Raw genomic sequence first — 23,857 nt, 5'->3', positions numbered from 1 at the left:
TTCTCTGTCAGAGTGGGGAGTGACTGTGAGGTCTTTAAATTTGAAACGTGTAAACGTTTTAAGTAGACCAATGAGTGTCCATGCTTCATCAGTTCCCAAATACCACAATGCAGCAAAACCATTTTCTTCTATACATGATAAATGTGTTGTCGTACCAGCAGACAAAGCCCACAACAACATTGTTTTGTCTGCAAAACGTATTATATCCAATTTTTATTGTCAGAGGTAGACATAGAAAATAATAGCAGTAATATGACCTATACTGCTACCAAAGAAGATGTAGAGGAAAACCATAAATCTGTGCTATCCTCTTTTGGTCTCTCTACCAAAGACGTTAGTTTTGATCTACCGTCTATATACTGGATTCCTTAACTACACAATAATTCATAAAAACGCTACATACTAGCAGCTAGATCTGCTAAATGTACCACCAAATCTCTTTCAAAACTTTTAACTTCTATACTCAAAGCTTTCAAAAGAGGTTCTCCAGTCCTACAACGACTCTTGTTACTCATGTAGTTTATTCAATGTGGATTCCGAAAAAATCGAAATATCTTCTGGAAACACTCATGTCAGGATTATTATCAGAATACAACAGCTTTAAGCATTAAAACCTATGACTTTGCAACTCTTTATTTATATTTCCAATACTCAGTTTAAATCCCGATTTAAAGAAGATTATACACCGTTGTTACTCCAAAACAGTTCTTGATAGAGATTCCTCATGCTTTGTAAAAACTAATTCCAAATCATCTTCCAAATATACCGAAGAAGATGTTTTCAAAATATTTGAGGTTTTGATCGACAACATATTTGTCCAGTGAGGTGGACGCATTTTTCAACAAACCGACGGCATTCCAAAGGGATCAAATTGTGCTCCTCTACTTGCCGAACAATTCTTTTAATCCTATGATGCTCACTTAATAACTGATCTGATCCAAAAGAAGAAACATCGTTTAGCTAGATCCATTAATCTCAGTTTCCGCTATATAGACGACATATTATCGTTAATCAATCCTAGTTTCGAGGATTTGATACATCGCTTCTACCCCAAAGAACTTGAAATAATTTAAAAGGATACTACAGACACTGTACAATCAGCATCTGATCTTTACCTACACTCAGAGATCGATGGTAAAAGAAAACCATTGACCAAACTATACAACAAACGAAATGACTTTTCATTACTTATTGTCAACTTTCCTTTCATCTGTTACAACATCCCTGCAGCACCTGAGTTTGGAGTTTTCATATCATAATTTATACGTTATGCCAGATCTTGCTGTTACTACGCAGACTTTTTTTATCGCGTTGGACCTCTTACAATTGGGCTTCTGGGACAGGGTAATGTTGCTACAAGATTGAAGATATCACTACAGAAGTTTTTGGTCGTCATAGTTAACTCGTGGATCCTTACGGTGTATTCATCTGCACAATAAAAAACTCCTTTGTTCAACGTGTCATAGTTTTCCTCTCCTCCTATGTCTACCATGGACTTGACTTAATAATGAGCAATTTCGGCGGGTGTTTCTAGAAAAGCAGACTACACCGGTGCAACTAGTCCATTCTCCTAGTTTTTAGTGAAGTCTGAGATGATCATTTAAATTTGTTACTTTGTATGTATTATTTTGGTTATGTTATGCTCTTTGTTGTGTATCTCTGTTTTCCATGTCCAGACATTGTTTCTGGATTACATTTTTTAAAAATTTCCGCTAGAATTTTGGTTCCTTTGATTACTCTTTCAATCAGAATTCAGTAAAGTTATGCGTGTTCCCATTCAGAAACCTATGACCTCTGCTAGTTTTCTATTGTGATTTTGAATTCTGTTTTGTTTTGTGTTTTGTTTTTGTTTGTTTGTTGTTGATGATGTTGTTGTTACTACTGTTGTTGTTGTTATTAATGCTGTTATTGTTGTTTGTGGTGATGTTGATGTTGCTGTTGTTGATGTTGATGTTGCTGTTGATAATGTTGATATTGATGTTGCTCATTTTGGTGATATCAATGTTGTTACTATTTGAGTAGTTGTTGGCGTTGTTGATATTGCTGTTGCTGTTGTTTCTTATGTTGTTGCTGTTAATGATGCTGTTATTGTTGTTGGTGTTGATATTGTTTTAGATGATGTTGTTGATGTTGGTGTTGTAGTTGTTGATGTTGATGTTGATATTGGTGTTGTAGTTGTTGATGTCGATGATGTTGTAGTTGATGTTGTTGATTTGCTGTTGTTGATGTTGGTGTTGTTGTTGATGTTGTTGATGTTGTTGTTGTTGATGTTGCTGTTGTTGATCTTGATGTTGTTGCTTATGTTGGTGATATTAATATTGTTGCTATGTGTGTAGATGTTGCTTTTGAACGTGCTGTTCCGATTATTTGGATTATTTTATTGTAATGCTGCAATGATTGAGACATACTATCAATACATCAATAATAGCATTTCACGTTTAAAATCAATATATATATATATACATAACAATAAATAAAATAAACGTCTAAATATGTTTAACATCACCAGAAGATGGTAAAATTTAAATTGAATATTTCGGATAACAGATATCCTTCCTCAGCATAAAACTCATAAAACTATATGAGCATAAAACTCACAAAACTTAACGAGCATAAAACTCACGAAGTTCAAGATCAAAACAGATTCAGAAGCTGAATCGCGTGCGCTGTCGGTGATTGTACCTTTATCAAAGGCTCACATAAGCAACTGATGAGGAGCCTGAATGAAAATAACAAAGAGGGTCTTTTTTCAAAGTTGCAATTAACTGTAGAAAACAATTTAAAAAAATAAAGTCCAAATATAGTAGTACGGCGTATTGATGTATAGCAAGTAGTGCTGTACCAGCCTTAGATCCAAGACCTAAAAATGCATTATTTTTGCTCGTTAATTCCATCTGGAGAAGTTGTTTGCAATTTCTTCATCCAAAAGCTTTCCCGAGATACTCTAATGTTGTGGAGATCCTCCTGGGTGTGTCCGGCAGATCTAAGATGGCGACTCAGAGGGATGTCTGGTTTGCATTTGTAGTCACTGCGATGACCATTCATACGCCTGTTGAAAGGTTGTTCTGTTTCGACAACGTACTGCATACCACATCGGCACTGGAGAAGGTATATGGTATTTTCGGTTTTGCAAGTTACGTCGCAAAAAATAGCATCTCTTAGGCTCCTCGGTCTACGGAATGCCAGGACCGGGACCCCCGGAAAGAGCTTGGAGAGCTTGGGATGTTCCAAAATACCATAAAACAAAAATAACACCACAATACAGTGTCAATACTGTCAATCGATTGCGCAATTTGTAATATACATGCACGCTTTTAGTTGCGTTTAGTTTGTTGTTAAGGGACATGACTTAAATACTTAGGTGATTCGAAATTGACGCTGCTGCTCCATAACGCTGAACTATCCCGAATTTCACAAAATTAAAATACAATATTGTGTTATAACCTAAGACCGATTTAGCCTTCTCCGGTTACAATCGAATATGTATCAGTAACTTTATTACGTCATCAATATACAATAAATTACAGTGTAACAGAGATACATTGAAACCTTTCTAAACTAAACCCTTGTGGAATATAAAATTCAATTTAGTTCGGTTTAGACAGGTATTCGGAAACATTTAAATTGATATAATAGGACTTACAAAGTGTCTGGTTTAAATAGATTTTCACATTATTCAGGGTTTGGTCTGTTTGATTGTTGTTATTTTCGTTTTTGTTTTGTTTTGTTTTGCATTTTGTTTTTGTTTTTCTTGGTTTTTTGTTTACAAAGTCCATCTAAATCAATTTTATTTAATCAATTTGATTTATTTTTTTCACCTTCATAAACAAACATTTTATAGTAAAAAATGATTTCGTTTTATACAGGTTTCACGGTATATCAGATCTTCCCCTTATCATCTGTACCTAGATCGTTAGTCTCAAATGACTTCACCAGCAAGACACAATAATAACAAAATATGTTATTGATGTACCATGGAACATATAGATTTAATTTGGCAATGTTGTATATTTATAGTTCCCCGTCAAATATTATCACAACACACATGATAGTTCGATTGTTTTCTCTTCTGTAGCTTTCTCTACGAGATGATTACATCACGTGATTACATCATTTGAAAGATAGTACAAAGAGATACTTCTTCGCTTTTAGTACTTTGATTGGATGTAATGTTCTAATTTTCTAAGGTAGGACTTCAGTATTTTATGATAAGACTTCAGAGAAATGCCACTAATCTTTTATATTTTCCTTGGATGTAATATTCTAATTTTGTAAGGTAAGACTTAGGTATTTTATGATAAGACTTCACAGAAATGCCACTAATTTTGTATATTTTCATTGGGTGTAATATCCTAATTTTCTAAGGTAAGACTTCGGTATTTCATGATAAGACTTCACAGAAAAGTTATTAATCTTCTATTATCTTATTGGATGTAATATTCTAATTTTCTAAGATAGGACTTCGGTATTTTATGACTAGACTTCACTGAGATGCCACTAGTCGTTCTTATTTTGATTTGCATGTAATGATTTCATTTCTTAAGTAGGACTTTGAAGATGTGGTGATTTTTCTTTCCCTTCTTAAAGAGAACTTTGTTCTCTTTTTATGATTTTTTTCGAGTAGACCTTACAAACATACTACTGTTTGTTTATATTTTGATTAAGATTTAATGATCTTATTTCTAAGGTTGGACTGTGATGATATTGTTCCTCCGTTTAATGATCTTATTTCTAGGGTTGGACTGTGATTATATTGTTCCTCCGTTTAATGATCTTATTTCTAGATTTGGACTGTGATGATATTGTTCCTCCGTTTAATGATCTTATTTCTAGGGTTGGACTGTGATTATATTGTTCCTCCGTTTAATGATCTTATTTCTAGGGTTGGACTGTGATTATATTGTTCCTCCGTTTAATGATCTTATTTCTAGGGTTGGACTGTGATGATATTGTTCCTCCGTTTAATGATCTTATTTCTAGGGTTGGACTGTGATGATATTGTTCCTCCGTTTAATGATCTTATTTCTAAGGTTGGACTGTTATGATATTCTTCCTCCGTTTAATGATCTTATTTCTAGGGTTGGATTGTGATGATATTGTTCCTCCGTTTAATGATCTTATTTCTAAGGTTGGACTGTGATGATATTCTTCCTCCGTTTAATGATCTTATTTCTAGGGTTGGACTGTGATGATATTCTTCCTCCGTTTAATGATCTTATTTCTAGGGTTGGACTGTGATGATATTCTTCCTCCGTTTAATGATCTTATTTCTAGGGTTGGACTGTGATGATATTCTTACTCCGTTTAATGATCTTATTTCTAAGGTTGGACTGTGATGATATTCTTCCTTCGTCTTAACAGAAATACTATATACCGTTTATATTTTGATCGGGGTGTAGGATCAAATTTCAAATAAAAAGCAGGATGATGTGGTTTAAGAAATCCAGAACAGGTTGATTAGAAAATATCCTATGTACCGTTTTGAATACTGATTTTACAACTTCATTAAGCTCCGAACAGCGTGTGACGTTCGAAATTCACTCTAGGAGCTGCAGCCAGCCCTCTCAGAAAATGCAAGAAATTTGCAAAGACGGGGTAAAGTGAATGATTTTACACGACGTTATCAAATTGTCAAACGGCGTTTGAATTGAATAAAGCCTGAAAATTTCGAAAGGCCAGTCTGCAACAGTTAATGGGAGACAAAACAAACGTCTGCCGCTGCGTGGAGTTTTCCAATTCATGTACTGCCCGTTTGTGATGAAATATAGCGTAAATGAATTGTAATGAAAGCGGGTAATTTGGCGCTATATATAAAACTTGTTTAACCTATCGAAAATGATTTAGGCTAATCAAGACCATTGCAGTTGATTCCAAGTTTTCGGGTTTTACCTTGGTATCGTCATTTCTTATACGGATTTCTCCTTTGAAAATCTTTTAACTATTCCTTTTGAATATTTTTGTAGAAGATTTGATCAGTTCGATAATTCTGTCATTCCCTTCATCAGGATACATCTTTAAACTAATTCTTTAACTGGGATGCTATTTTCTATTTTTTATATGCTACCTGTGATGTGTACGGTTTTTATTTTTTTCCTTGCCTATACTTTACATAAAGATACTTCCCCGGAAGTTTACTTAACATTGTATTACATTTCTAACTTTCTCGTTGTTGCCTTCGTCAAAACTCCATCGTTTGACTTTTAAGTATCATTTTGTGTAAGAATCAGGCAATGGTTGGCACTTCATTTTTGTCAATTAGGTCTTGTTTGCCTCAAATATATTCAATACATATAGAAAACAACTGAAAAACTATTTAAATTTATTCTGAAGGATTGATGACGTAGATATTTTTTGACTGCTCAGATAAGAAAAAAGTTGAATTGAAAAGTTTCCCGCCATTTTTCTGTAGTGCATTTCAATCAAATGACCTATCAATATCTATACAAGGCAAATTTTACAAACACATTGACGGTTATTTCTGGAGGTTATAGGGTATAAATACTTGGTTAATGCAAAAAATTCTCTGTGTTTTTTTCCTTCATGTGCCACATCTTGTACATATTTTGCCTGATTCTTAGAGGGTGAAGAACTTAATGACATTTTTCCTGATTTCCAGGATAGATTTGGTAGATTTTGTTCAGGTTCGTGTAGAATGATTCAATTTCAGAAGTAACACGATTTCTAATTGGATTAAAAATTTCGTCCCTCATCTTATAGATAAATTTTGTAATGAATGTGATGTCATCAAATCTTTTTAATGACTTACTCGTTGATTTCAAAATGAAATCAATCCATGTTACTTTGATGCTTAAATTAGATTGATGCAAAATGCTAAAGACAAACATTGCAATGATTTGTAAGAGTTGTGTCCCTTACCCTATGTCTATCTCCTAAATATTCTGTAAATATATAGATGTACACGAATACATAAATGAATAGTTTGAAAAAAAAATACATGTATAATGATATTTGTACAGTAAGAAAAATGCCCAGCCAGTATTGGACTTGTATTGTTTGGTTTAGCACTGTAAATGTTAATTTGTTTATTGGACCCAATTTTTGCTGCAAAATAAAATGTCATGTGATTAGTTTTTAAACAAGTCACATTACCTTTTTTTGTTTTTTGTTTTTTTTGTTTTTTGTTGTTTTTTTTTTTTGTTTTGTTGTTTTTTGTTGTTTTTTTTTTTTGTTGTTTTTTTTTTTTTTTTTTGGTGGGGGTGTTTTTGTCTTATTGCTTTTTTTCAGGGGGGGTGTTTTGTTTGTTTGTATGTGTGCCTTTTTACATGTTATATTTTTTAATTAATGAGCACAAAAATTTTTGATTTCACGGTATACCGGAAACAGATTAAAATGTCAAGCTTAATGACTGGAATTGTGTCTTTCTTGTTGAGTCAGCAATTTTAGGAAACTTTGACGAATTTTACAATGAACTATTATCTTTGAACGAATAGTTTTCTTGGTTGCAAAATATACTTTGTTTTCTTGTGTAGAGGTATGTTAATGATAACAGCAGCGTGTCTTAATCGAGACACGGTTTTGCTATCAGATGCAATCTAGGGAATAAATCCTTTTTCTAGTTTAATATGATCATGTTATTATTTTGTAAAAATGGGTGTTTTTGGAATTTTAATAATTGATTTATTTAGAAAGGAAGAATTTTTCAATCGATTTACTTAAACACGTACAGCAGTAATATTGCTTTGATTTTATTAGAACGTGTATTAGATTTATTGCCTTAGACTTTAGTGGTAACATTGTTAAATTGCATGATGTAACAATAGATTGTCTCAACCAATGCTGATATAGGCATCGAAAGGTAGAGATCTTTGTAAGAATCAGGCAAAAATATGAGACATTCAAATCTTTTTAGTTGACAAAATTCATCACTCTATTTAAGGCGGAAGACCTAAGGAATGAAACACAAATGATTGCAACGTTTGTATTCAGCAAGTATCATCAATCTCATGTAAGCAGCAAAGTAACTTGGATAGATTTCATTGTGTTTCAAATGAAAGCTTGATAAGCGATGGTGAAATTGAATATGATACAAACCACTGATTTCAAGAGTTGTGTCCCTTATCCTAGGTCTGCCTCCTTATAATGATCTCTGTATCACTGAATATGTTTGGAATTTTCTCTTTAGAATGTTAGAAAAAAATCAGATTTTTAAGAGTTCATTTGCAGCGTATTTCAAATGAAATTCCAGCTCATTTTAACAATCGCCAAGAAAAAGAATTTAAAACTGTTTTTGTTTTTTTTGTTCAATATTAATTACTACACACGTAGAAGAGCAGATAATTTCAAATACTCGAGTTTTGTGTTTGTTGCACATTCTGTTCCCTTGGAAACGCTGTATAATTATACGAATTCTTGATAACATGATAAAATTTGGCGGGAAATATTTCCTTGTACTTTTAAATCAGTTTCTACAACTTTATTGGTAAGTGCTTATATTAAATAAAAAATCACTATATCAGTCGACTGACTGAAATCGATGTAATGTAAAATATGTAGAGTGAAATCGATGTAATGTACAATATGCAGACTGAAATCGATGTAACGTTCAGTATGTATACTCTTTGTGAGGTGTAGTTAAGGCATTTCAGCTGAAAATGAAATTTTGCAAAGGATACTTCGTATATTAGGTTTGCTTCCGATTTCCTCCGCACACATGTAACCGCTTCCTGATTTATCATTCCAAAGGCTTAAAGGCTCATTTATTTTTATCACTAAACATTTTTTATTAAAATATTATTTAACTGCGTTGGACTATTATTGAGGCTTATTGGTGTCAGAATACAGATTGTAAACATTACAAGCCATGAGCTCTACTCATAAAAAAGTGATGTACGGTACTAATTACATGAAAGGACGGGGTTATATACTGATTGGGACAGAGATGTACACCTCGGGAGATCCAATTCCTCCGTTATTGCATATTTCGTTTTGACAGTGTTCAGTCGTTTATGAGACGTCTTCAGTTTTTATGTGTTATCTGTTTTATTCGGTTTTCTACACTGTGCATGTAGATCGTCATTGTTTCCTGACTTTACGTTCATGCCATGTTTTTGTAGTATCCCACCGCTGACGCGTCGGTATTTTTGCCGATATTTAGACGGAATTACTAAAGACCACCTCACATTCATATCCGTTCCGAAAAAGCTCTTCGTTTATATCGAAGTCAATTTGGGTCAATAGGCGTAAGATCTGATAACTTGCAATGGAAGACAGGACAAAAGAATTCAAACTTGAATTGATTAATACAAAGAAACATTTCTGATAGTTTAGTGTTCAGAAATGTATTTCCACATACATGTACATATATTTCTTACTGGACTTGTTTTCTTCAAATCCAAAACCCTTTATCTGTCAATTATAGATTCTACGTACATGTTAATGGCTGACTTGTGTGAAAATCGTCTATTTACTACCTTGTAATTAAACATGACAATGAAAATTACGGCACGAATTCTTTTTGATATCGTGTTAGTAAAAGCTGCATATATTTCCTGTAGGAAGCTGACAGCGCTTATCAATACTCCGTATCTTTTAGTGTGATAATTAGCTTCCGTGGTTCAATGCGCTTTTTTCACATAGTTTACCATTTTAACTGTCGATTTGAATTAAAGTGTTCCTAAGAATAAGATACATGCACATACATAATTGATTTATAAAATATAGTTATTAATTTATCTTCTTTTTTTATTTATTGAGTTCATTCTTTTTTCTTGTAAAATATATGACAGATTAATCAAGGGAACCAACGTTATAGTGGTAATCAAAAGAATGTAATTCAGGGACAAAAACCAGACATTGAAAACAGACACACACACAACAAAGAACATAGAGTAACTAAAATCATACATACAAAGTAACAAAAGCAAATAAGCAACTCGGACTCCACTAAAAACTGTGAGCATGGACCAGGTGCACCGGTAGGGTAAGCGTCTTCTCATGAGATTGACACCAATCATATCGCCAAATTAAAGTGCGCTTGGAATGATAAATATGGCGCAAATGATATCGCTAAATTAAAATACACTTGGATTGATCTAATATGGCGCCGGAATGATCGAATATAGCGCTAATCACATTGCTAAATCAAAGTACACTTGGAATGATCACTTATGGTGCCAATAATATCGCTGAATTAAAGTACACTATAAATGAACAAATATGGCGCCAATCATGTCGCTAAACTAGCGTACACTTGGAATGATCGAATATATAGCACCGATCATATCGCTAAATTAAAGTACACTTGGGGTGATCAAAAATGGCGCCAATCATATCGCTAAATTAAAATACACTTAGAATGACCTATAATGGTGTCGGAATGATCAAATATGGCGCCAACCACATCGCTAAATTAAAGTACACTCGGAATGATAGACTATGGCGCCAACGTAATCGCTAGATTAAAGTTCAATTGGAGTGATAGAATATGGCGCCAATGATATCGCTAAATCAATGTTCACTTGGAGTGATAGAATATGGCGCCAATCATATCGCTAAATCAAAGTTCTCTTGGAGTGGTAGAATATTGCGCCAATTGCTAAATAACTTTTAACAAATACACCATTACTGGTTTCCTTTCGTGCTTTCTTTTTTTTTTAATTTTCTTCTTGGTTTTCGTTTTTGTTTTGTTTTGTTTTGTTTTGTTTTGTTTTTGTTTTTGTTTTTGTTTTTGTTTTTGTTTTTGTTTTGTATTGTTTTGTCTTGTTTTTTTTCTTCATTATTTTATTCTATTTTTTTTATTTGTTGCTTTGGTTTTTTTTGTATTTGTTGTCTTGTTTTTGTGTTGTTTGTTCGTTTGTTTTTTTGGGTTTTTTTTTACTTTTTTATGGTTTTTTTGTGTTCTTATTTTGTGTTTTAGTTTTTGTTATTGTTTTTGTTTTTGTTTTTTTTTTGTTTTTTTTTTTTTGTTTTTTTTGTTTTTTTGTTTTCTTTTTTGTGTGATTTGTTTCTGTAAATTCGTCCATTCTGCCATAGCATTACTTATAATATATTGACTTTTGATTTTTTTGAAAACATTAGGGCGATACATAATTATTTACAATGTCAACAGCGAAGTTTTATTCGTATTATGTAATGTAAATGCACGCGGATCGTTTACCAGTTGGTGCGCAGTAAATCTGTCAGATTTTAATGGAATGTCTGCTCTTTGATGATTAAAATAGTACTTTTGAAGCAAAACTTTAGTTAAATACAATACTCCGTAAGAATCAGGCAATTTTTAAAACAAATTGTTATGTTGTGTCTTTTATCTTTCGTTGTTTGTTGTTTTGTTTCTGTTCGTTTGAAGAAATAATTTTAAAAATATGATAATAGTTATTAAGCAGTATAAGATATAATTATCTACAAATATGTATTATAAAAGTATCACGTGATTGTGAATGAGGTTATATGCAATAAAATGAGTTCGTGCATTATGTCACACTCAGGCAATTAGAGTAAATCTTAATGAAAATAATCGACCAATTAGAACTTATGTTACATATAAATTTAAATGATTATAACATATGAGATCGGTTTTAACTTCTCATAGGAACTGTCAAAAGTGTCGGCTCTAGGACAGTTCTAAAAGTGTCATAGAACAATTCTAGAACCAACTCCTGTGGTAGTTCTACTAGCAGAACCGGCTCTACGAAAACAGTTCTACTGTGGGGCCAACTCTTCTGACAGTTCTAGTAGAGCTGATTCTAGGAGAACAGTTCTACTGTGGGGCCAACTCTTCTGACAGTTCTAGTAGAGCTGATTCTAGGAGAACAGTGCTACTGTGGGGCCAACTCTTCTGACAGTTCTAGTAGAGCTGATTCTAGGAGAACAGTTCTACTGTGGGGCCAACTCTTCTGACAGTTCTAGTAGAGCTGATTCTAGGAGAACAGTGCTACTGTGGGGCCAACTCTTCTGACAGTTCTAGTAGAGCTGATTCTAGGAGAACAGTGATACTGTGGGGCCAACTCTTCTGACAGTTCTAGTAGAGCTGATTCTAGGAGAACAGTTCTACTAGTAGAGCCAGCTCTGCTAGAACTTTCAGAATAGATAGCCTTGGAACTGTCATAGAACTGTTCTTCTGACATGTCTAGGGCAGTTTTCTTGAGAGGTTAGAACTGATCGAATCTTTATATTTGGTGAAGAATGTTATTCGTAAATGTATGTAACATGTCTTTTACAGAAAATTGTTGGGGTGTTGCTCTATCTACCGATACGTCGATAAACCGACTGATACTTGTAGTTCATTTAAACCCGTCAAAACCGTAATTGTTTTGTACTTAAAATTCAGTTTCGTCCGGTTTAGACCGATTTTCAGTTTACCAAGCTTCAAATAATTTAAAGTGATAGAAATGGTCTGTAAAAGTCTTTGTCATTTTGTAACCCTCCGATATCATCCCTACTCAAGGATAAATCCAGGGAGTGCTGAAACCTAAGGTCCTTGTTATTGTGTAATCCTTCGATGTCCTCCCGACTCAAGGATAAATCCAATGAGTGCTGAAACCTAAGGTCCTTGTTATTGTGTAATTCTTCGATGTCCTCCCGACTCAAGGATAAATCCAGTGAGTGCTGAAACCTAAGGTCCTTGTTATTGTGTAATCCTTCGATGTCCTCCCGACTCAAGGATAAATCCAGGGAGTGCTGAAACCTAAGGTCCTTGTTATTGTGTAATCCTTCGATGTCCTCCCGACTCAAGGATAAATCCAGTGCGTGCTGAAAACTAAGGTCCTTGTTACTGTGTAACCCTTCGATGTCATCCCTACTCAAGGATAAATCCAGGGAGTGCTGAAACCTAAGGTCATTGTTATTGTGTAACCCTTCGATGTCCTCCCGACTCAAGGATAAATCCAGGGAGTGCTAAAACTAAGGTCCTTGTTATTATGTAACCCTTCGATGTCCTCCCGACTCAAGGATAAATCCAGTGCGTGCTGAAAACTAAGGTCCTTGTTATTGTGTAATCCTTCGATGTCCTCCCGACTCAAGGATAAATCCAGTGCGTGCTGAAAACTAAGGTCCTTTTTACTGTGTAACCCTTCGATGTCCTCCCGACTCAAGGATAAATCCAGGGAGTGCTAAAACTAAGGTCCTTGTTATTATGTAACCCTTCGATGTCCTCCCGACTCAAGGATAAATCCAGTGCGTGCTGAAAACTAAGGTCCTTGTTATTGTGTAATCCTTCGATGTCCTCCCGACTCAAGGATAAATCCAGTGCGTGCTGAAAACTAAGGTCCTTTTTACTGTGTAACCCTTCGATGTCATCCCTACTCAAGGATAAATCCAGGGAGTGCTGAAACCTAAGGTCCTTGTTATTGTGTAACCCTTCGATGTCCTCCCGACTCAAGGCTAAATCCAGGGAGTGCTGAAAACTAAGGTCCTTGTTATTGTGTAACCCTTCGATGTCCTCCCGACTCAAGGATAAATCCAGGGAGTGCTGAAAACTAAGGTCCTTGTTATTGTGTAACCCTTCGATGTCATCCCTACTCAAGGATAAATTCAGGGAGTGCTGAAAACTAAGGTCATTGTTATTGTGTAATCCTTCGATGTCATCCCTACTCAAGGATAAATCCAGGGAGTGCTGAAACCTAAGGTCTTTGTTATTGTGTAATCCTTCGATGTCCTCCCGACTCAAGGATAAATCCAGTGAGTGATGAAACCTAAGGTCCTTGTTATTGTGTAATCCTTCGATGTCATCCCTACTCAAGGATAAATCCAGGGAGTGCTAAAAACTAAGGTCCTCGTCATTATGCAACACTTCACTACCAAAATTTCTATGGGATAAATCTTGGAAGTTTCGGCCATTGAACGGCATCGTCATCATCACACTAACTTTCATTACTATAATACAATTTAACGATGAGATAAATCTGCCGATGGTATAGTCAGACATCTATTTCATTGTGTAAACCAGTGATGGTACAGATTGACATCTATCTCATCGTGTTACCCCGTGATGGTACAGCTAGAAATCTATTTCATTGTATAACATCATGGTGCTGCAGCAAGACATCTAGTCCATTGGGTAACCCCGTGATGGTACAGCTAGATATCTAGTCCATTGTGTAACCCCGTGATGGTACAGATAGACATCTAGTCCATTTGGGTAACTCCTTGGACGTACAGATAGACGTCTGTTTCATTGTGTAACCCTTCACTGCCATTATTTCTATGGGAGTAATTCTGTATGTTTCACGATACTGGAATACATTTGTGCTCTATCAACTGAACTCGGAAAATTATGAACACCATTCTTGACTACACAAATTCACTATAACGGCTTAGTCGTTATAAAAAGACTGTTTGGTCTTTCAAATGAAATATGGGGAAGTCAGTATAAATGGATCTAGTAGCCCAGTTGTTCTAGAATTAAACAGCATTTTGACACTAACAGCTTTCCACAATAATCCTATGTGGTCAAAGCAAAGCTGTTTTTTTTCCGATTTAAGAATAATACAGCATTCTGACCCTAGCAGGCTCCCGTAAAAGTAGTTGAATCAAAGCTATCAGTTTAGAGATTAAAATATAAAATAGAAATATGACACTTACAGGTTTCCCTGACAGTCCAGCGTAGTTAATTCAAGTTGTCAGTTTAGCATTTTTTAAAAAATAAAACAGCATTCTGACACCAACAGGCTTCCGTAGGAGTCTAATTTAGCGTTTAAAAATAAACAGCAATCTGACACCTACAGGCTTCGGTCATCTTCAGCATGGTTCATTAAGTCAAGTTTAGTTTTAGAACAATAAATTCTATAATGAATTTCTACATTGAACATTTTATCATATTTTGGTGTCTCGAAAGCTTTTTATGGACATTTGGCAGAAGTGACGTACGATAAACTTAAGATTTCTTCCCTATTAACTCGAGGTAAATAAATATTGTACAAAAAATTCCCTACGTAACTACATTTCTTTTAGGTCCCTCTAACTTACCTATCCTATTTCAACTACATTTGAATTGGCATTTTCTATTGATCTAATACCGATTGTACGAATTAATTATCGGGTTTGTATATCTCTCTAAATTAAGTTTTCTTTTTCTGCATATACCATAAATACCTCAATCACTTACATCCTTGATCAAATCATTCACTTCTTTCCAAAATTGTGTTTTGCAATACAATCACGTTAATGTTAGAAATCGTTTATACAGACGCATATAGTTTATAAGGGGTTTATAGTAGAAAAGACATTAACATCTGCATTGCAAGAATAAGACAACGCAGAAATACCAACTGTGAAGGCAGGTAATTGATTTAGTTACATACAAGCATTCTTTGGTCTGATAGAATGCTATGTGAAGACGGTATTGCACTTCTGTAAAATATCCCACCTTATCGACCTCCTTACCATATTAATACCTGGAACACTGGGCCATATAGCTTTAATAAACCCTGGGAAAAGGCGCCACAAAGATCCAGATACTTTTGATGGAAAATCAACTGACTGGGTGGACTACATTATACAATTTGAAAAGGTAGCCACCCGGAATACATGGACTCCACATGAGATGGCACAGCAATTAATAATGAGCCTAAGGGGAATAGCTCAGAGGAGCCTTAGTAAATTAAACCCACAGCAATCAAATGATTACTCTTTTATCAAAAAGATGTTAAGTCAAAGGTTAAATCCAACTGAGCTTGGAACAGCTCATAAATTTGAATTTTAGAATAGAAAAAAATAAAAATTAGAATCTATTTCTGATTTCGGACATTCATTAAGGAGACTTGCTGCCCAAGCATACCGAAATTTAGATTTACTTTCAATAGATTCACTTGTTATGGACCACTTTGTTGAGGGTATGGGAAATCATGACTTAAAAAGATACGTGCAGTTGTTAAACAAGCCTAAGCCATTAGATCCTATTGAATTTGAGGCTTTTGAAGGCTCAATTGACCAATTAAGAAAGCCCCATTTCTCAGATGAGATTAGAGTCCATTCTTATACTATAGCTGAAAAGGCAAATGACTCAAGTCTAAAACTTGAAAATAAAATAAGACAAATTATTTTTAAAGAATGAAAAAATGAATCTCCTAAAGGAGAGAGTTTTAAGGAACAACCAGATTTAGATTAAAAAATAAAGAAAATAGTAAATGAAAGTTAAAAATGGAAATTAGAAAATAAAAATTCTGAAGAGAAGCCCTTCAGAAAAAGGGACATGATTTGCACCTATTGTGGGGTGAAACGACATGTTAAAAGTAGGTGTTTCAAATTACGGGACAAAAAATTGTCAGAATCCCAGTCTGACACCCAAACAGAGGGAAACCAGAGCAGGCTGATTTGGAGGCCTACAAGTCAGCCCTTTCTGCAAAACAGGGGCCAAAAGTTAAAGACGAAACTTTTAAAAAAATTGAAAAGCCTAATTGTCCTAAGAAAAATGTCCTTTCAACCAGTCTAAACAGTTTTTACATTCCTGTAGAAATAAATAATATAAAACTAAATAAGCTAGTTGACAAAGGTTCGCTTGTATCTATAATGTCAGATGAATAAATAGGGATGCTAGGTATTAGGCCATCTGATCTGTCCAGAGCTGACAACACTCTACACACAGCAGATGGAAATAAATTGAATGTCAAGGGCAAAATAAAATGTTAAATGGAAATATATAATTTTTTCGTTGAACACCCAGTGATTTTTGCTCAGATAAGCAAAATTCAGTGGAATTATTGGCATGGACTTCCTGAAAAAACACAACTGTGACTTAAGAATTTCAGAACCAGTTGTTGTCATAAGTGGTTACACTGTAAAACTTAAATGTCAAAAATCAGACACTTGTGCTAGAATAAAGTTGTCTGAAAATGTTGATATTTACCCTAAAAGTGAAATACTTATAAAAAGTCACATACAGGGAGATTGTTTAGATATATATATGGTTAGACAGAATCTGACTTTAAAATTAAACAAAAAGGGTTATTGTTAACCAGATCCTTAAACAATTTGATACCTCAAAAAAAAAGGTTTATATAACAATACTGAATCTTAATGACAAATCAGTGAAGCTAAAAAGGAATCTTATAATAGGAAACATTGAAATTATAGACATGATATAAACTGAATCTGAAAAACCTGTAGTAGGCTATGATAAAATATTACCTGTACATCTTCAGACTTTACTTGAAAATACTTCCCCAGATTTAACCTTAGAAAATAAAGGGGGGATAACTCAACTTTTATTAGAATTTCAAGATATTTTTGTTGGTCCAGATGGGAAATTAGGCCAAACTGATGTAGTTAAGCATCAAATAAAAACTGGATCTGTTAAACCAGTAAGAGTTTCTCCTGTGAGAGTTTCAAATGCTCAGAAAGTTATTATAGAACAGGAATTAGAAAAAAAATGTTGGATAAGGGCGTCATTGAACCCATCTGTAGTCCATGGGCAAGTCCCATCTGTTTAGTTCGGAAAAAGGACCAAACAATTCGATTTTGTATTGATTTTCGCAAAATTAATAGTTGATCAGAATTAGAAGCCTTGCCCATTCCGAAAATAGATTCTTGTCTAGATGCCCTATACTCTGTAAAATGGATGTCCATGGTAGACTGTCAATCAGGTTACTGGCAAGTTTTAATGGATCAGAATGATAAACCTAAGACTGCCTTTATAACTCACAAAGGTCTTTTCAGTTTAAGGTCATGTCCATGGGACTAAATTCAGCAGCCTAAACATGTCAATGTCTCATGGACATTTACAGAGGGAAAGATGTCTCTGTTATTTGAATAACATTATCATTTTTGGTAAGTATTTTGAAGAAGCTATTGAAAATTATTATTAAGTTTTCCAAGCTTTAAGAGCTGCAAATTTGAAATTAAAACCATCCAAATGCACTCTATTTCAAAAAGAAGTCAATTTTCTAGGTCATGTTGTATCAGATCAGGGGATAAAATGTGACCCTACTAAGGTTGAAAGTGTTAAGGATTGGCCCCAGCCCACAAATGTTTCAGAAATCAAGAGTTTTATAGGGTTCTCAAGTTACTATCGTAAATTTATATGGAATTTCTCTGATATTGCTAAATTCTTTTGACAAATCAACTAGAAAAAAATCCACAATTTATTTAAACTACTGATTGTGAAAAAAGTCTTAACAAGTTAAAGGAGCTGCTTATATCAGACCCATTTTGTCCTATTGATGAAGGCCAATACATTTTATCCTATTGATGAAGGCCAATACATTTTGGACACAGATGCTAGTCCTTACTGTATAGGTGCTGTCCTCTCTCAAAACTGGGAGCAGAATATTATTTCTTATGCTACTAAGACCCTTTAGTAAATGTCAGAGAAATTATTGTAATAGAAAAAGGGAAGTTTTAGCCATAGTCACTTTTGCACGGTAATTTCGCCATTATTTATTTGGACAGAAGTTCATAGTCCGCACAGATCATGCTTCCTTGACCTGGTTAATGAATTTAAAAGAACGTGAAGGTGTTAGCTAGGTAGATAAGCATCCTTGATAATTTTGATTTTGAAATACAATACAGAAAAGACACTAATCACAAAAATGCTGATGCTTTGTCACGTGAGGAAATGTAAAAGGGAGGATTGTCAAGATTGTTACCCCTCCCCGGTAGGCTCCATTTTCCAACGTCGGACTGAGGAAAATGCAAACTGCCAGGATTGTGATCAATCCTACTCAGCGAACTGTCCATCAGTCTTGGCTGAGGAAAAAGAACTCTTGGACACAATAGATTGTTCCTTCATTGACTTCCTAGCTCAAAACCGTGAACCAAATTGGTTTGATTTTTGGTCTCTGCAAGTAATCAAAAATCTGCAATAAATGACATTGTAATAGGGGACATTTTAAATATGATATTAAATGAAGAAAAAAAAACTTCAAAACAAGAAACAGCAGATTTACATCCTTCAGCTAAACATTTGTTATGATAGTGGGACAATTTGGTAGTTTTGAATAATATTTTATATAAAAGGTAAATAAAAGAGGATGATGTAGAAATTTTACAATTAGTTGCTCCAAAAGAAATTAGAGGAATAATTTTTCATCAGCTGTTATAATAAAATAGCTGGTCATTTTGGTATTGATATGACTATAAATTCTATAAGAAACAGGTTTTACTGGCCTCGTATAAATGAAGATGTCAAACATTGGTGTGCCAAATGTGAAATTTGTGCAAGATGTAAACCTGGTCCAGGTCTTGGCAGGTCCCCTTTACGCCAAAGTCAGTGTGGTGCTCCCCTTGAAAGAATAGGGATTGATATAGTAGGACCTTTACCAATCAAAGAAAATAACATTGAATACATTATTGTGGTTGGTGATTATTTTAGTAAATGGAAAGAGGCATACGCCGTACCCAACCACACTGCTTTAACAGTTGCAGACAGTTATTAACGGAATTCATTTGTCGCTTTGGATACCCTTTGTCGATACATTCGGACCAAGGACGGGGATTTGAATCCCAACTGATTAAAATTTCATGTGACAAACTAGGTATTGAGAAAGCAAGGTCGACTCCTTACAGGCCCAAAAGCTCTGGTTTAGTCGAAAGGTTCAATAGAACATTAAAACAGATGTTAACTATGTTTGTTAATTCTCATTGTAACAATTGGGATGACCATATTCAATATTTAATGATGGCATATCGCAGTACGGTTCATGGTAGTACCAAATGCACTCCAAACTTTTGATGTTTGGTAGAGAAAATCATCGTCCTGTTGATATATTGTTTGGCTTACCCCTTTTGGGAGAAGGACTTTTGCCCTATTAAATATGTGGAGTGGATTAAATATACCTTAAGAGATGCTTTTGTCAATAATAGAGGCCTTAAAGTACGTTCTTATGAACCACATGACTGGGTGTGACGATGGTACCCACCCAAAATTAACCAGCCACTAGCCAGTTGTTGGGTAGGACCATATTTAGTTATTAAAAAACTTACTGCTTTAAATTACAAAATATGAAAAGATGTCACTATTTCACCAATAAATGTACATATTGATCATTTAAAACCATATCGTGGTAAAAATCCACCAGAAAACTGGCTGTTGTCTACAGATCAAAATACACATGATTTTACTCAAGATATCAGTTTTCCTGGTCATAGCATAAATGTCTCTGCGTCCGATGTTTTACCACATACCGCTGATCACAACTCGTACTGGCAGACTCGTTAAACCACGGGAAAATATTAGATTTATAAAACAGAACAAAAGCAAATATCTTTCATTTATCAACATAAACACTTTAACTATTTATCATGTTTATTTGTACATGTTATATTATTTTTAATTTATTAAATTTCGTACTTTATTATTATGTACCATGTACTTAAAGAATTTTTGTATATTTTCAGAATGGACGATGCATTAGATATCCACCCTGATGAGCAGGAATTATCCGAATTACCATCATCTCTCACCAGTTCCGTACCAGTATTTAATCCAGTGGGAATGTACTGTCTGGTACCACAATGCTCGTCGACAGTTAAAAATTACAGACACTCAGATTTGTAACGGCATTGGAATCACGTTTACAGAGTTTAATTATATATATAAATATACAGTTTGCAGAAAAAAAGTTTGAGTTACGTTATCGTGCGAACAAAAAACATGTGGCTCGAGTCCATAAAGACGATGATGTAGACAGAAGCATCGTTTCTAAGCGTGTCAAGAATAAAACATACATTTGTCCTGGTGATAACCTTTTACCACCATATGGTACTCCAACAGAAAGACACCATCTTAGGAGGGAGGCACGTTTGTAAGACGCGTATAGAAGACAAAATCTTCAAGATAAAACAAACATACTTGCAGATAGTCAAAACACAAAGGAATACTGAAACCCTAGATGATGAGACAGACTGATTTGTGTTGATAATATTTTTTTTTTTTTGAGATTTGACTTAAATATTGCTTAATTATTTACTTTTGAGATATATTTCTTTATGAATTTAAAATGATAATTATATTTCTAGAATTACTTTAATTTTGATAAATCTATATTGTTGTTGATTATTGCATAGTTTATAATATAGTATCAGATGGAAAATGTCTATTGTGCTGTGAGATAAGTATTAGATGGTTTCTTTTGGGTCTGTTATTTTTCTCAATGACTTACAGTGGTTTCCACGTCTCTGCTTTGAATCACTTTGTATTGTGGTCTCAATTTATAGTCATGCTTTAGTAATTGTTTGTCGCACTATTTTACCCTTTTCCTTGTTTCTTGACCGATTTTAAGTAAAATCGATCTTAAGGGGGGATGAATGTAGTGAGGCTGTATTTTGAACACACAAACTTGATATTTTCTATCAACATTTCACGGACATGTGGAAATAACGTAGTTCATGTATTTATGGCACTAAATCTTACATAGCTTCTCGTATTAGAGATATTTTTCTATAAAATTGGCCCTCGCATCTTACTCGTGCCAACCGGAAGTGCTCATTCAAAAGCTTCTTAATAAATTAATTTTCTAGTGGTCAATTTCGGCTAATCGATAATCCGTTTTAAAAATAGTTTTCTTTCTCTCGGGATTTACCTGTTTTATTTATGGAGAGTTTTGTTCCTTTTGTCTCACCGAGTATAAATACGGCTCGATTTCACTGCTTCTCACTGATTTGCACTCTTCACGTTGACGTACTCCCAAACAGAGGGGGGAAAAGCTTTCGGACCCACGGGTCTGGGAGTAGGCCAGAGCGTCAACAGAGCAGCCCAGCCACTAGTAGGACATACTCTGACTAGTCAGAGTTCTTCGGTCGGGTATCCCGAAGGCTGGTCTCCGCTACCTCCAACTACTAAGAGACATTTACTAACAGAATCCTCGTAAAGGGCGGTCTTGCGAGATCCGTAATGATAGTCAAGACCGTAAAAACCCCCAATCATCACTGCTTCTGGACTTGGGCTTGAGAGCAGGCCTCTAACGGACCACTCTGCCAAGCCCAAAGATGCTGTCCTGGAGGTACCAGTATCGTATTGCATATCCCTGAGCGGGTGTACGTCCAAATATGGATGCTATAAAAAATACAGTGCACTATCTTTTTGCCTCTCTACAAACCAATGTTTTGTCAAAAGATATGAACAATGACTTATAAAATAGAGCAAACATCACACTGCAAGATGAATTTTTTGAAAAGAAAATCTAACATGATATCATAAAAATGTTCCACTGAAAAGGTTGGTTTGGTGAGTGCAAAACGAAAGTGAAAGTAGGGAAAATGGCTATTTATAGTTCAAGACTACTTATCTGTCCGATCTTCGTGGACTCACCCAATTTTCTTTGCGGGAAATTATTTTTTCACATGTCCTTAGAAATGATACATAAGTGAAGGTTTTATTGAATCAATTTATATATTTAAAAAAAAATCCTAAAAATATGCTCTTCACTATAGAAGTCTATGGGAAAATTAATACGATACTGAGACCTGGAGTGCGACGTACTTGACCTAAGGTATGTGTTAGTATTTATTGTAAGGACTTTCTCAAAGTGTATTTTGTACCGGTGAAATTGATTTTCTTAAAGTGATTCAATGCTGCTAGTCTTTTCTCTCACTATAAATCCAGCCTGTTACGATATATATAATACATATATCATTGTGTTTGATATAAATGAGTTTTAGTGGAGTCCGAGTTGCTAATTTACTTTTGTTACTTTGTATGTATGATTTTAGTTACTTTATGTTCTTTGTTGTGTGTGTCTGTTTTCCATGTCTGGTCTTTGTCCCTGGATTACATTCTTTTGATTACCGCTATAACCTTGCTTCCCTTGATTACTCTTACTGTTCTGACGTCGGGGACAGTGGAACTAAAAAGTGAATGAATACCCCTAAAAGAACCCATTGGAAAATTTAGAAATGAGAAACATTAAGTTTTCGTGTAAACGCTCGCTACAGGTGACATGAATACCTAAATGTTCCTCAAGGAACATTTAAGTGTTACTTCATCAAACACCCCGTTACTTGGGGTAGATTTACTATTGTTTTCGATTTGCACCAGCATGTTTTCAATTTTTTTCTGACTAAATGTCAGATTCAGAGCTGATTATTGACGAAAACGGCGAAGAGGGGTTCCCAAACACGTTGAATCTTTATCCTGGAATGCAAAATCTCTGTCAGTAGTGAAAAATCCGCAGATCAAACTTTGACGCATAAGAAACTCGTTAAGAGGGAGGCCTGCGTGTTCTGAAGTCAGGACTGCCGAAAACGAAACCCTTTACTGAAAATTATTTATGATGAACTTGCTAGGGAAAACTAGAAAAGTTGAAAATATCTAGGGATAAACATTTTTAAAATGAAGACATTCCTTCCCTGAAGAAGTTACATGCTGGTAAAAATTTAAATAAACTAAACTAAATAGCGTCAAAATTAGAAAAGGCAATCCTCGTTAAAACCTCCTAAAGCAACAACGATTGTGATCACTCCGAGTCATAGGACCAGAAGAGACCGAGATCAATTTATAAAACATATGAAAAATCTTTAAAAAAAAAGTTTCAGAATAGGCCAGATTTGCAAAATTATGATGTGTCATAGCCACATAAATTTGCAAAACATAAATCTGTAAGTTTCAGTGACATACAGTTTGGTCTACAATTGAATGGGGGGGGGAGGGGGTGGGGATAAAATTTACATTTAACATAATGTTGAGGAGAAATTCGTCAAAGAAATACAATTACATTTATTAAATTTGCTATATTTAGCAGGAGAAATTCCTATCGGGGAAATCAAGGCCTTTCATTAAGAAGCTCCAATCACCATGTGAAAGGGCTTGAAAACTTGTTGCGATTTCTTTTCAGATGAAAAATACCGTACTCTGGTGACTACCGTGGGGAATGCACCGAAAAAAGATAGCCGTTATCCAATTTGTGGAGCATTTCAAGCGGAATCGTGTACCCATCAAAGCGATCATTTCGGAAAATATGGTGACAAG

General features: G+C 34.6%; 1 long non-coding RNA gene across 1 annotated transcript; it reads left to right on the top strand.

Moving 5' to 3' along the window:
• Positions 1-3,598: 3,598 nt before the first annotated feature.
• Positions 3,599-20,950, top strand: LOC148600599 (uncharacterized). The gene is made up of 2 exons (XR_015918151.1): positions 3,599-4,187; positions 20,290-20,950. It is a non-coding gene; the product is annotated as an uncharacterized LOC148600599 (long non-coding RNA).
• The last annotated feature ends 2,907 nt before the right edge of the window (positions 20,951-23,857 follow it).

Source organism: Perna viridis, chromosome 13 (genome assembly GCF_037379345.1).
Source record: "Perna viridis isolate PV_CMFRI_1.1 ecotype Kerala chromosome 13, ASM3737934v1, whole genome shotgun sequence".
NCBI classification, from domain to species: domain Eukaryota; kingdom Metazoa; phylum Mollusca; class Bivalvia; order Mytilida; family Mytilidae; genus Perna; species Perna viridis.
Note: the sequence above shows the minus strand (reverse complement) of the source record. Positions and strands in the feature narration are given on the sequence as shown.